We start from the raw sequence: 12,809 nt of genomic DNA, 5'->3' as shown, positions 1-12,809 counted from the left end.
AGTCGTCTCTTCTCCAAGCTGAAAAGTCCTAACCTCTTTAGTCTTTCCTCATAGGGGAGTTGTTCCATTCCCCTTATCATTTTGGTAGCCCTTCTCTGTACCTTCTCCATCGCAATTATATCTTTTTTGAGATGTGGCGACCAGAATTGTACACAGTATTCAAGGTGCGGTCTCACCATGGAGCGATACAGAGGCATTATGACATTTTCCGTTTTATTCACCATTCCTTTTCTAATAATTCCCAACATTCTGTTTGCTTTTTTGACTGCTGCAGCACACTGAACCGACGATTTCAATGTGTTATCCACTGTGACGCCTAGATCTCTTTCTTGGGTTGTAGCACCTAATATGGAACCCAACATCGTGTAATTATAGCATGGGTTATTTTTCCCTATATGCATCACCTTGCACTTATCCACATTAAATTTCATCTGCCATTTGGATGCCCAATTTTCCAGTCTCACAAGGTCTTCCTGCAATTTATCACAATCTGCTTGTGATTTAACTACTCTGAACAATTTTGTGTCATCTGCAAATTTGATTATCTCACTCGTATTTCTTTCCAGATCATTTATAAATATTGAAAAGTAAGGGTCCCAATACAGATCCCTGAGGCACTCCACTGTCCACTCCCTTCCACTGAGAAAATTGCCCATTTAATCCTACTCTCTGTTTCCTGTCTTTTAGTCAGTTTGCAATCCACGAAAGGACATCGCCACCTATCCCATGACTTTTTACTTTTCCTAGAAGCCTCTCATGAGGAACTTTGTCAAACGCCTTCTGAAAATCCAAGTATACTATATCTACCGGTTCACCTTTATCCACATGTTTATTAACTCCTTCAAAAAAGTGAAGCAGATTTGTGAGGCAAGACTTGCCCTGGGTAAAGCCATGCTGACTTTGTTCCATTAAACCATGTCTTTCTATATGTTCTATGATTTAGATGTTTAGAACACTTTCCACTATTTTTCCTGGTACTGAAGTCAGGCTAACCGGTCTGTAGTTTCCTGGATCGCCCCTGGAGCCCTTTTTAAATATTGGGGTTACATTTGCTATCCTCCAGTCTTCAGGTACAATGGATGATTTTAATGATAAGTTACAAATTTTTACTAATAGGTCTGAAATTTCATTTTTTAGTTCCTTCAGAACTCTGGGGTGTATACCATCCGGTCCAGGTGATTTACTACTCTTCAGTTTGTCAATCAGGCCTATCACATCTTCTAGGTTCACCGTGATTTGATTCAGTCCATCTGAATCATTACCCATGAAAACCTTCTCCATTATGGGTACCTCCCCAACATCCTCTTCAGTAAACACTGAAGCAAAGAAATCATTTAATCTTTCCACGATGGCCTTATCTTCTCTAAGTGCCCCTTTAACCCCTTGATCATCTAACGGTCCAACTGACTCCCTCACAGGCTTTCTGCTTCGGATATATTTAAAAAAGTTTTTACTGTGAGTTTTTGCCTCTACAGCCAACTTCTTTTCAAATTCTCTCTTAGCCTGTCTTATCAATGTCTTACATTTAACTTGCCAATGTTTATGCTTTATCCTATTTTCTTCTGTTGGATCCTTCTTCCAATTTTTGAATGAAGATCTTTTGGCTAAAATAGCTTCTTTCACCTCCCCTTTTAACCATGCCGGTAATTGTTTTGCCTTATTTATTTATTTATTTAAAAGTATTTTTATACCGTCTTTACAAACAGTGTTTAGTCAAAACGGTTTACATATATCAAAAATAATAAAATGAAAAATAAAAACAAATTAAAATTAAAGTAAAAGTTAAAAGTAAGAATAATAATGATTGAAAGTGGGTTGACATATAAAAATATAAATTACAAAAATTTTCATTAATATAAAATAACAAATTGTTTAAAATTAAATAGGTAGCAAAAAGAAATCAATACACAGAACAAGAGAATGTTGGGTGCCTAACTGGAGATATGTATTCTGGAAGTGTGAGATGATTATTTAGTGGGTGGTATCTGAAATGCGGTTCGAAATAGGTGAGTTTTTAAAGATTTTTTGAAATGCTTAGGATTGGATATGGATCTGATAGGATCTGGTAGAGCATTCCATAGAATGGGACCTATGACTGAGAAAGCTCTTTTTCTGGTGATATCAAGACGGGCTTGTCGAGGTGAGGGAATGTCAAGAAGGTTTTTTTCCAATGATCTTAGGTGTCTAGTTGGTTTGTAAATTCGGAGGATGGAGCATAAAGTAACCGAGTTGGGAGTGTAGATAAGAGAATGTATAATGGACAAAATTTTGAATTGTATTCTATGTTTAACTGGTAACCAATGTAAAGACTGAAGTATTGGAGTAATGTGGGTTTTTTTTGATGAATTTGTTAGGATACGTGCTGCTGCATTTTGGATTAGTTGGAGTGAGTGAAGTGTGTTTTCTGGGAGGCCTATATATAGAGAATTACAGTAATCCAGTCCAGAGAAAATGAGTGATTGAAGAATAGTCCGGAAGTCATGAAAAAAAAGTAGAGGACGTAGCCGTTTTAAGAGTTGAAGTTTATAGAAGGAGTTCCTAGTTAACATGGATATGTGTTGTTTTAGTGAAAGATCTGTATTGATAGTTATGCCTAGATTTTTTGCAGATTTTGAAATGGGGATGGTTGTTCCGTTGAATATAAGTTGAGAAGGGGGGCCTATAGATGAGTCAGTGATTGATGAGAGGTGAACTATTTCTGTTTTTTTGGATTTAGTTTCAGACGATTATGAGATAACCATGTATCGATGGTTGTAAGATATAGTGATACTAATGATAGTGTATGGGTCCAGGAGATATTATATGGTACCATAAACTGTATATCGTCAGCATAGATTTTGAAGTTTATATTTAAAGAGGCTAATATGCGGCAAAGAGGTAGCAGATAGATATTGAAAAGAATAGGAGATAGAGAAGAACCTTGTGGAACACCTGATGCAATGGAATATGGATCGGAGGAGTAATTGTTTATGTTGACTTGTTGGATGCGGTCTGATAAGAATGAAATGAACCATTGTAGTACAGTACCTGTAATGCCTATAGATTTAAGAATGGAAATAAGTATTTGGTGATCAATGGTATCGAAAGCTGCTGATATATCCAAGAAAACAATAATGTGGTCCGTGTAAGAGTCAAAAGCCCGAAATATAGAATCAAAGGAAGTTAGGAGAAGGGTTTCAGTGGAGTGACCTTTGCGAAATCCATGTTGGTTTGTATGTAATATGTCATTTTCTGATAGGTAGTCTGATAGTTGAGATAGTACTGCTGATTCAATTAACTTGGCTAAGGATGTTAATGTGGCAATGGGTCTAAAGTTACTGAGATCGAATTCTTCTTTGGATTTGTTTTTTAAGATAGGTAGAATTGAGGTTTTTTTGAGAGAGGATGGAAAGAAACCGGTTTCTAAGGATTGGTTTACTAACTGTGCTAAGAAATTGCTAGCGTGTGGGCCCAATGCTTTGAAAAAAGCGCCTGAGCAGGGGTTGTCAGGTGAGTTGGAAGGATTTTGTTTTCTGATGATAATTTTTATAGTATTTTCTGTGACCAGGGTAAATTCTGACCATGTAAAGATGGGTTCAACATCTTTATATGCAGGTAGTGGGAATTTGGAAAGTTGATTTGATATATCTGTAACTTTTGTTTTAAAATAATTAGCCATTTTATTACATAAGACAGTATCGAATTTGATGGGATGTTCTTTCTGAGTGGTTGTCAATGTTTTTACTATGTTGAATAGTATATTGGGATTTCCATTTGCTTTGGATATTTGGTTTGCATAGTAAGATTTTTTTGCTAGATTTATTTTTTTATTATACTGACGTAAGGTGGAGTAGTAAGCATTTTTTGTTTCAGGGGTTTTTTTCTTTCTCCATTTGCGTTCGAGTTTTCTAAGTGAAGATTTTAGTGAGTGTAATGCTTTTGTGTACCAAGGGGCATTGGGTTTGGTTTTGTTTAAATGCATATTTATTGTTTTTTTTGGAGCGATTGTATCTAGTGACGTGGAAATAGCTGAATTCCATTTGTCAATGGTTTCTTGAGTGCTGGGGGCTATAGTATTTGGTAAGTTAGGTACTACTGTATCAAGGAATAAATCTGTAGTGATGAATTTGCGTTTTATTATAGATTGTGTTGCAGTTTTATTAACATTTTTTGGATAGGATATGTTGAGGGAAAAATTAATAAGATGATGATCCGACCATGGTATTGGGATAACCTTAGTTTTTTCTGAAATGTTACTAATGATGTTAGTGTTAATAAAAGCTAAATCTAGAATCTGACCTTTAACATGTGTAGGGGAGTGAATAATTTGTTCCCACCCAAGTCCTGACATGACGTCTAGGAATGCGTTTACTATTGGAGAGGGGCATGTAATATGTAAATTAAAATCACCTACTATTATTGTTTTGCTTAAATCTACTGGTAGGGAGGATATAATCTCAATATAACTTGATAAATCTGTTTGTAGGCATCCTGGAGGTGAGTAAATGATACAAATGTTTAAAAAAGTGGTAGTTATGAGTAACATTTCGTAGCGGCCTAACACAGTGAGCTGTTTTCTAACAGGTGAAAGAGTCGATTTAACAATAGCTAATATACCTCCTCCTCTTCTATATAATCTAGGTTCAGAGAAAATTGAGTAGCCTGGGGGACATAATGAGTTCAGAAGCACTGTGTCAGTTTCTGATAACCATGATTCTGTAATTAAGAAAAAATCAGGATTTTTTTGCGATATTAAATCTGTTAGTATAGGGATTTTTTTTCTTACCGATTGCGCATTACACATCATAAATGTAAGAGTCATTACAGATGCAGTGCATAATGTAGTTAACACCGTAACTAGAGATTTCCTGGTACATAGTTTGGAGTTACCTAAGTTGAGAGTCTTGAAGAATTTCTTTGTGGCTGGTATAAGTCCGTAGTTTCCGTTACCAATCATTGTTGGTATCGACATGCTGATGTAGGTATGAGGTAAAAATGGAATAAGTGATAACTTACAGTTGAGGGTCACTTCGGTTCTGGAACGAAGGGGCGGAACAAAGGGGCAAGCCCCTTTTTCGCGCCCCTTCGTCGCGCGACGCCCGGCGCGCGACGCCAGGCGTGTTGCTGCGGTTTATAGTGGGTCAGTCGCACCCCGATGATGTCACTAGGGGGCGGTTCTTCCTTCCACTATACGCGGGAGAAAAGTCAGCTGTTAGGTGCGATAATAGAGTTCAAATCCGGGGGTCCAGCAGGAGATGAAGGCTCTCAGGATGGCAAACGAGAGCTGCAGAGGACCAGGCACGAAGCCCCTCTGCGCGTCGCCGCGGTTTATAGTGGGTCAGTCGCACCCCGATGATGGAATACATCTGGACTGTGCTGCTAGAATGATATTTTTTAACAATGACCACGCCTCTTTGACATTTTTTACTTTTGTAGCTGCTCCTTTCAGTTTTTTTTCTAACAATTTTTCTCATTTTATCAAAGTTTCCCTTTTGAAAGTTTAGCACGAGAGCCTTGGATTTGCACACTGTTCCTTTTCCAGTCATTAAATCAAATTTGATCATATTATGATCACTATTGCCAAGCGGCCCCACCACCGTTACCTCTCTCACCAAGTCCTGTGCTCCACTGAGAATTAGATCTAAAATTGCTCCCTCTCTAGTCGGTTCCTGAACCAATTGCTCCATAAAGCTATCATTTATTCCATCCAGGAACATTATCTCTCTAGTGTGACCCGATGATACATTTACCCAGTCTATATTGGGGCAATTGAAGTCTCCCATTATTACTGCACTACCAATTTGGTTAGCTTCCCTAATTTCTCTTAGCATTTCACTGTCCATCTCACCATCTTGACCAGGTGGACGGTAGTATACCCCTATCACTGTAGTCTTCCCTGACATACAAGGGATTTCTACCCATAAAGATTCAATTTGTATTTAGTCTCATGCAGGATGTTTATCCTGTTGGACTCTATGCCATCTCGGACATAAAGCGCCACACCTCCTCCCGAGTGCTCCTCTCTGTCATTGCGATATAATTTGTACCCCGGTATAGCACTGTCCCATTGGTTATCCTCTTTCCACCATGTCTCTGAGATGCCAATTAAGTCTATGTCATCATTTACTGCTATACATTCTAATTCTCCCATCTTACTTCTTAGACTTCTGGCATTAGCATACAAACATTTCAAAGTTTGTTTTTTGTTTGTATTTTTATTCTGCTTTTTAATTGATAGGGAATTTTTTAGCTCAGGTGAGTTTTTAGTTATAGGCACTTGGACTACTTTTCTAATTATTGGAACCTCACTGTCGGGATGCCCTAATTCTAATGCATCATTAGTATCCTTTAAAGATACCTCTCTCCGAACCATGCGCTGCTGAGCGACTGTCGGCTTTCCCCTTTGTTCTAGTTTAAAAGCTGCTCTATCTCCTTTTTAAAGTTTAGCGCTAGCAGTCTGGTTCCACCCTGGTTAAGGTGGAGCCCATCCCTTCGGAAGAGACTCCCCCTTCCCCAAAAGGTTCCCCAGTTCCTAACAAAACTGAATCCCTCTTCCTTGCACCATCGTCTCATCCACGCTTTGAGACTCCGGAGCTCTGCCTGCCTCTGGTGACCTGCGCGTGGAACAGGGAGCATTTCAGAGAATGCAACCCTGGAGGTTATGGATTTAATCTTTCTACCTAAGAGCCTAAATTTGGCTTCCAGAACCTCCCTCCCACATTTTCCTATGTCGTTGGTGCCCACATGTACCACGACAGCCGGCTCTTCCCCAGCACTGTCTAAAATCCTATCTAGGAGAGTTTTAGGAGAGCGGTAACATCTGGCCCTGGCCCATATCCAGCCCTGGCCTTGCTCCCCTCACCCTGCCTTCTCTCCCCCCCACTCCCAGTTTCACTTCCTTTCTATTTAGAAATAAAGTCCTGAAGTTAGCAAGTAGCACATTTAAGATTAATTGGAGAAAATTCTTTTTCACTCAACGCACAATTAAGCTCTGGAATTTGTTGCCAGAGGATGTGGTTAGTGCAGTTAGTGTAGCTGGGTTCAAAAAAGGTTTGGATAAGTTCTTGGAGGAGAAGTCCATTAACGGCTATTAATCAAGTTGACTTAGGGCAGGGGTAGCAAACTCCACTCCTCAAGGGCCACAAACAGGCCAGGTTTTCAGGATAACCACAATTAATATTCATGAGATAGTTTTGCATACATTGGAGGCAGAGCATGCAGATCTGTCTCATGTATATTCATTGTGGATATCCTGAAAACCTGGCCTGTTTGTGGCTCTCGAGGACCGGAGTTTGCCACCAGTGACTTAGGGAATAGCCACTGCTATTAACTGCATCAGTAGCATGGGATCTTCTTGGTGTTTGGGTACTTGCCAGGTTCTTGTGGCCTGGTTTGACCTCTGTTGAAAACAGGATGCTGGGCTTGATGGACTCTTACGTTCCTTTTGGAGCAAAATCCATGAGCCTAATGTTTCATTCAGTAGCAGGAACTGTTGCATTTTTACTCTTTTACATTGTTTCACAAATATACATGATTTATGCTAGGCAAGGTAAGGAAAAATAGTGCTGGCAACATCCCTGTTATGCCTTAGGCCAGGGTTTCCCAAACCTGCCTTGGGGACCCCATAGCCAGTCAGGTTTTCAGGATAGCCACAATGAATATGCATGAGATAATTTTGCATATTCTGAATCTCCATTACATGCAGATTTATCTCATGCATATTCATTCTGGATATCCTGAAAACCCAAGTGGCTGTGGGGTCCCCAAGACAGGTTTGGAAAGCCCTGCCTTATGTGATACAGAAATGGCCAATGCATTCCAGGCAAAAGGACATTTTCCGGTTGTTGAAATGTTTACCTTTTTTTTTCGAAGGAGGCTTAATCCCATTCCAGCAATGGTTATACAAAAATCATGTCACCAGTAGGGTCAGGTGGCAACACGTTAAGCTCCCATTCCCCAATATTCCACAGGTTTTCAGTGTCGGCCAAAAGTCTACAACAGGAGTGTCCTCCACTTGTAGCTCGGATCTTACAATTGGATCACAGAGAAAACAAATGGAGGAGTTGTCCAGTGGTTAGAGCAGCAGGCTAAGACCCAAAGAAGCCAGGGTTCAAATCCCACTGATGCTCCTGGCGACTGGAGGCAAGTCACTTTACCTTCTATTGCCCTAGGTACAATTTAGATTGTAAATCCTCTAAGGACTGGGAGTTACAATAATTTATGAAACTTGCCTTGCACTACCAATGAAATGCTCAGAATAGTGCAACATAAAGGTCTTCTTAAGAAACCATACGGCGCAGCTCAAGATGATTGATAGAAGTGTAAACAAAACTGCATTCTGCTAAGATTTTTCCTGCTTGATTGTCAAACTGATAGGGCCGTGAAAGGGATAGTAGCAGTGATACGCTGCCAGCATCTTCTGCAAGGAGTCTCACCAGGTCGGCTGCTTTCAGTGAGGCACTTTGGTTTACACCAAAACAATTTAAGAAAGAGCCCCTGGGAGCCCCTCCTCCAGCACGTCACTGCTTTGTGGTCTGCCACAGAGCACCGAGCTGTCAGAAACTCCGTGGGTAGTGATGGAAAGCATAGCTGGCAGCCTATCCTGTGACAGAGAGCTGGGACTGTAATACAACACAGCACTCTGAACCTTTTTTATTTGACAACATTCTTTCATGCACCTCTCCTCCACCCCCCACCCGATCCTGTCTCACATTCTCATTCTCTACCTCCCTCCCCCAATCTTGCTAATTCTCTCTCTTACCTTTGACCCTCTCTCTTTTCTCCACTCTACTCCGCCTATCTTTGAAAATTAGGTGCAAGGTTCATGGGTACAAAGGAAAATGGACTTGGCCCATAGACGGGAAGTTTGAAAATTGCCCTCAATATTGTTAATCTATCTTTATCTTCATAAAGCATAAATGAAGCTATAAACAATATAAAAGAACATATCGATTGCGGTTTTTAAATTCTTTCCAGTCTAAACACCAAAGAATTTAGATGCCTAAGTCAGCCCCTCTGATAAATGACTAGGGCTGAATGCCTAAATTTTGGTTCCGAAACGGGGACAGAGTTACGGCATAGATAAAAAACAAAACAAAACAGGTGCTTTGTGTTGATTTTTAGCACTAGGCATATAATTTAGGCTCCCAAATCAAAGAAATGAATCACAGGTCTAAATTTAAGACATTTTCAGTCAAAATGTTTGGAGTCTAAATTCAGCAGTAAATCTTCCTAACTTTTAGATCCCTGAAAACTAAGCACCTTTGTGAGGAATGAAGCATTTGTTTTTTAAACTAGCCCCTACAGGCTAACATTTTTCTTTCATTTTTTCGCCTGTGGAAAAAATGCTTAGTACTCGGAGCCCTTGTCTGGTTGCAGAAATGCAGGCCATTAAGACATATGAGGCCGGATTTTAAAAGGCCCGTGCGTGCAAAAACCGGGTTTTACGCATGTGGCAGGTTCCTGCATACGCTGCGCACATTTTCAAAAGGGCCCAGCCACACGCGTAAGTCCCAATATGCGCACAAGTGGCAGGCCCTGAAAAAGGGGTGGGGCAGGAAGGAGGCTGGACACTGTCCCGGGGAAGCACGTGCCAGCAGCTGGCCACTGCGCGCAAACTACTTCTGGAGCGGACTGGGAGGGAACTGGGGGAGGCTCGATTGTGTCGCCGGCACATGCATGTTATAAAATCGGCGTGTCCATGTGCATACGCCAGGTCTATCAGCATATATTTACTTAAAAATATGTGTAGCATGCTGATTCTTTAGAGATGCTCAGGGTGTAAAAGAACATAATTTTAGATAATTCCAGATAATATATAAATAAAAATTAAGTATCAATACCTAATCTAATTCACAGGATTAACAATCAATAAGGGTCATCGTAACATGAAAAAACAATTCAGCGAATGACAGCAGTAATCCAACATCATAATACATACACAAAATGCAAATAATATAAATTAAACATAAAAAATAATACATAATAAAAATAAAGGGCAGACAAGCAATTTAATTGAAAATAAACCATAAGAAAATGCAGAGGCCATCAACCCATCCTAAAGGACTATAGCTCTATTCTAGAAAGAGGCCATGCTCCCTAATTACAGTATGGGCATACATCGGCCCAAATTATACCTACCATCAAAATAAAATCACCAAACAGAATCTATTCCCAAATCAAATGCATAGAATATATTGGACTGATTAGCCCGCCACAAAGCTGACACCAAGAAAGCTTGTTCTTAGTGGTGATTTGCTGCCAGGTCATGCTACATCACCTTCCTGGAACCTTTTTGAACTTGCGGAAAAAGTGGAAAGCGGAGGCTGTCACTGGATCTGACCCTGTAACCTTTTTTTATTGGAAAATTATTACTCTCTGTTCTGTCTAAAATGGTCTAGCAAGGGTACTAAATCAGGTCTAGGATTTATTGGACAGACGCCTGCTGTTTACAGAAGTGGAAGTAAATCAATAAGGGTTATCTCTCAGGGGAGTTTGTTCCAGAGTAGAGGAGAAAGCTCTCCAGTGTGTGGTAGCCACCCTGCCTTCTCGGAACAACGGAACTCTCAAGAAATGATCTTCCTTGGAGCAAAGTATTCATTGAGGCACATATATGGTTAGTTGCTCCCCAAGATAATCTGGACCCTTAAGGCCTCATATATTATAAAGCACAGAATCTTAAAATTAACTCTCCTCTAAACTGGGAGCCAATGTAACAATCTTAAATGTGAGGTCCCGTGGTTATAGGGACTATAATCCATACTCCATGTGTTGTTACCTCCACTGACCCACCCTGCCCCTAGGAATGCCTCTGTTGGCAAAAGTATGAGCAGTGTGGAACAATGGATGCATTTTTAGCAGTAGAGAGGGTTAGTAATTTTCAAAAAGCACTGGATTAAAGAACTTTTGAAAATGTCCATGCTCAGGAATCTATTCATGGGCCATCACTATACTTCTTTAGGACCACATTTATATGTATATAAGGTTGTAAATGTATTCATTCATAGTGGAAGATTAGTCTAGTGATTAGAGCAGCGGGTTGGGAACCAGGGCTACCAGGGTGCACATCCTGCTGTTACTCCTTGTCACTTTGGGCAAGTGACTCAACACTCAGGTGCAAGCTTTCATTGTGAGCCCCCCTTGGGAGAGGGAAATACCTACGATATATGAATGTAATCACTTTGAGATGGCTGACTAGTCACAAAAGGTGGAATATCAATTTAAAAATTATTTATGTACAATATAAACATTCAGGGGCCAATTTTCACTAAAGCTACCCAGCGGCAAGATACAGGGTTACTTTGTACTTGTGTGAGTTAACACAAATTTTCAAAGAGAAATTTGCTGAAAGGTGCATGGGCACTTTTGTACCTCCACATCCTGGACGTGCTAAACTGTGGCCGGACTTTTCATTAGAAAGGACATACACATTCACCATACCCTGCCCCCTTCCTTCTCCGGGCCTCCAGAAAAGCCCATTTTTGTTCCTCAGCCGCTCAGCGGGGGACAATATTCAACATCCCTGATCTAGCCGGCTAGATCATTTTGAAAATTGCTGTCGTAATGATGAAATATAGTCAGACTTGATCAAGCATATGCATTTCTAAAGTGAACTTTTATCTGACTTAAAGAATATGCAGATAAAGCAGACATGTTCCATACAGAAGAACGGCTGGCTGCCTTTCTCAAAATCCCAGACATTAAGCATCTAAATCAATTAGGAGTAAACCACATCTGACTGTAATTAGTTTGTAGTTTTTACAAAGTTAGCATTACTAGTATATGTCTATATAGATATATAGATAGATAGAGAGATAGACTGATAAATAGATTTGATTTCTTCAGGATCACATTGTTATTGCTTTTCTCCTACCGTTTTCCTAGCTCTTTAACAGCATTCTGTCCACAAACTTGGGGTTATATCTTTGTTACGGAGCCAGGCACCAGCACCCCGATAATAATAACCTTGAGAGCAAAGCCCAGGTATATGACGGTACATGATTAAACAAGCATGTCCAGATAATTCAAGCCTAGGTGCTGCACTAGGACTGGTATGGAGCCAGAAGGTTTCCCAATGCCATAAAATGTATCATATTCCACACAAGCCAGATGGATGGGCTCTTGAAATGGATGATTGATCTGCACAGCTGAAAAACAGGATTATAAACATGTTTTGCTACAAGAGATTGGCATTTGACGGATGGGTTCATTAAAGGATTATACTATAGATAGAGTTGTTGACAAGGTGAACTAGCTTCTTTATATGAATAAACACAAAACAAGTATAGGTAAACAAATAATAATAATTGCATGTGTAGTCTGATTATGCCCCCATTGTAATGCCATTTTCTACAGTCTTTCCTGTTATTCAGTCTTTTATTTTGAATTTTACTCATCTGCTCTGTTGCATTTCTTGCTCATCCCATTTTTTTTTTGTGTTTTGTTTCTCGCTATTTTGAGGCTTGACCCACAATGATATATTTATAGGTGGGTCAGGATTGAAACAGTTGTGGCATTAAGGGCATGCCAGGTTTGTCAAGCATCATGAGGAATGTAGTTCAAAAATAAAGTTAGCTCATAAGGAATTTACTGTTTTGAACTGTTACTTCCTTGATGCATAGGGTCATCAAGAAGTGAGCAGAGCACTGCAAGATCCAGGCAGAGCCTGCATCATGTAAATAGGGTTCCAAAAGAAAAAAAAGATGGGGAGCTTTTGGAGGGGGCCGGAGTGGAGCTGGTAGGCCTGAGCCTGGTAGGGCTGGTAAAAGACAGCAAGCCCAGATCTGGTGGGACTGCTCCAGCAGAGGCGGGGAGTCTCACTGCTTACTGTG

At 40.1% G+C, this 12,809-nt stretch overlaps 1 long non-coding RNA gene across 1 annotated transcript in view; it reads right to left on the bottom strand.

Moving 5' to 3' along the window:
* LOC115089831 overlaps positions 1 to 12,001 on the bottom strand; it is a 63,879-nt gene extending 51,878 nt beyond the window's left edge. The window contains exon 1 of the long non-coding RNA XR_003856248.1: positions 11,852 to 12,001. This is a non-coding gene — a long non-coding RNA (uncharacterized LOC115089831). The remainder of the gene's footprint in view (positions 1 to 11,851) is intronic.
* Positions 12,002 to 12,809: the final 808 nt, after the last annotated feature.

The sequence above is a fragment of the Rhinatrema bivittatum genome, chromosome 4 (genome assembly GCF_901001135.1).
Source record: "Rhinatrema bivittatum chromosome 4, aRhiBiv1.1, whole genome shotgun sequence".
In the NCBI taxonomy this organism is placed as follows: domain Eukaryota; kingdom Metazoa; phylum Chordata; class Amphibia; order Gymnophiona; family Rhinatrematidae; genus Rhinatrema; species Rhinatrema bivittatum.
The sequence above is the reverse complement of the archived record's forward strand: the minus strand, read 5'-3'. Positions and strand labels throughout refer to the sequence as shown.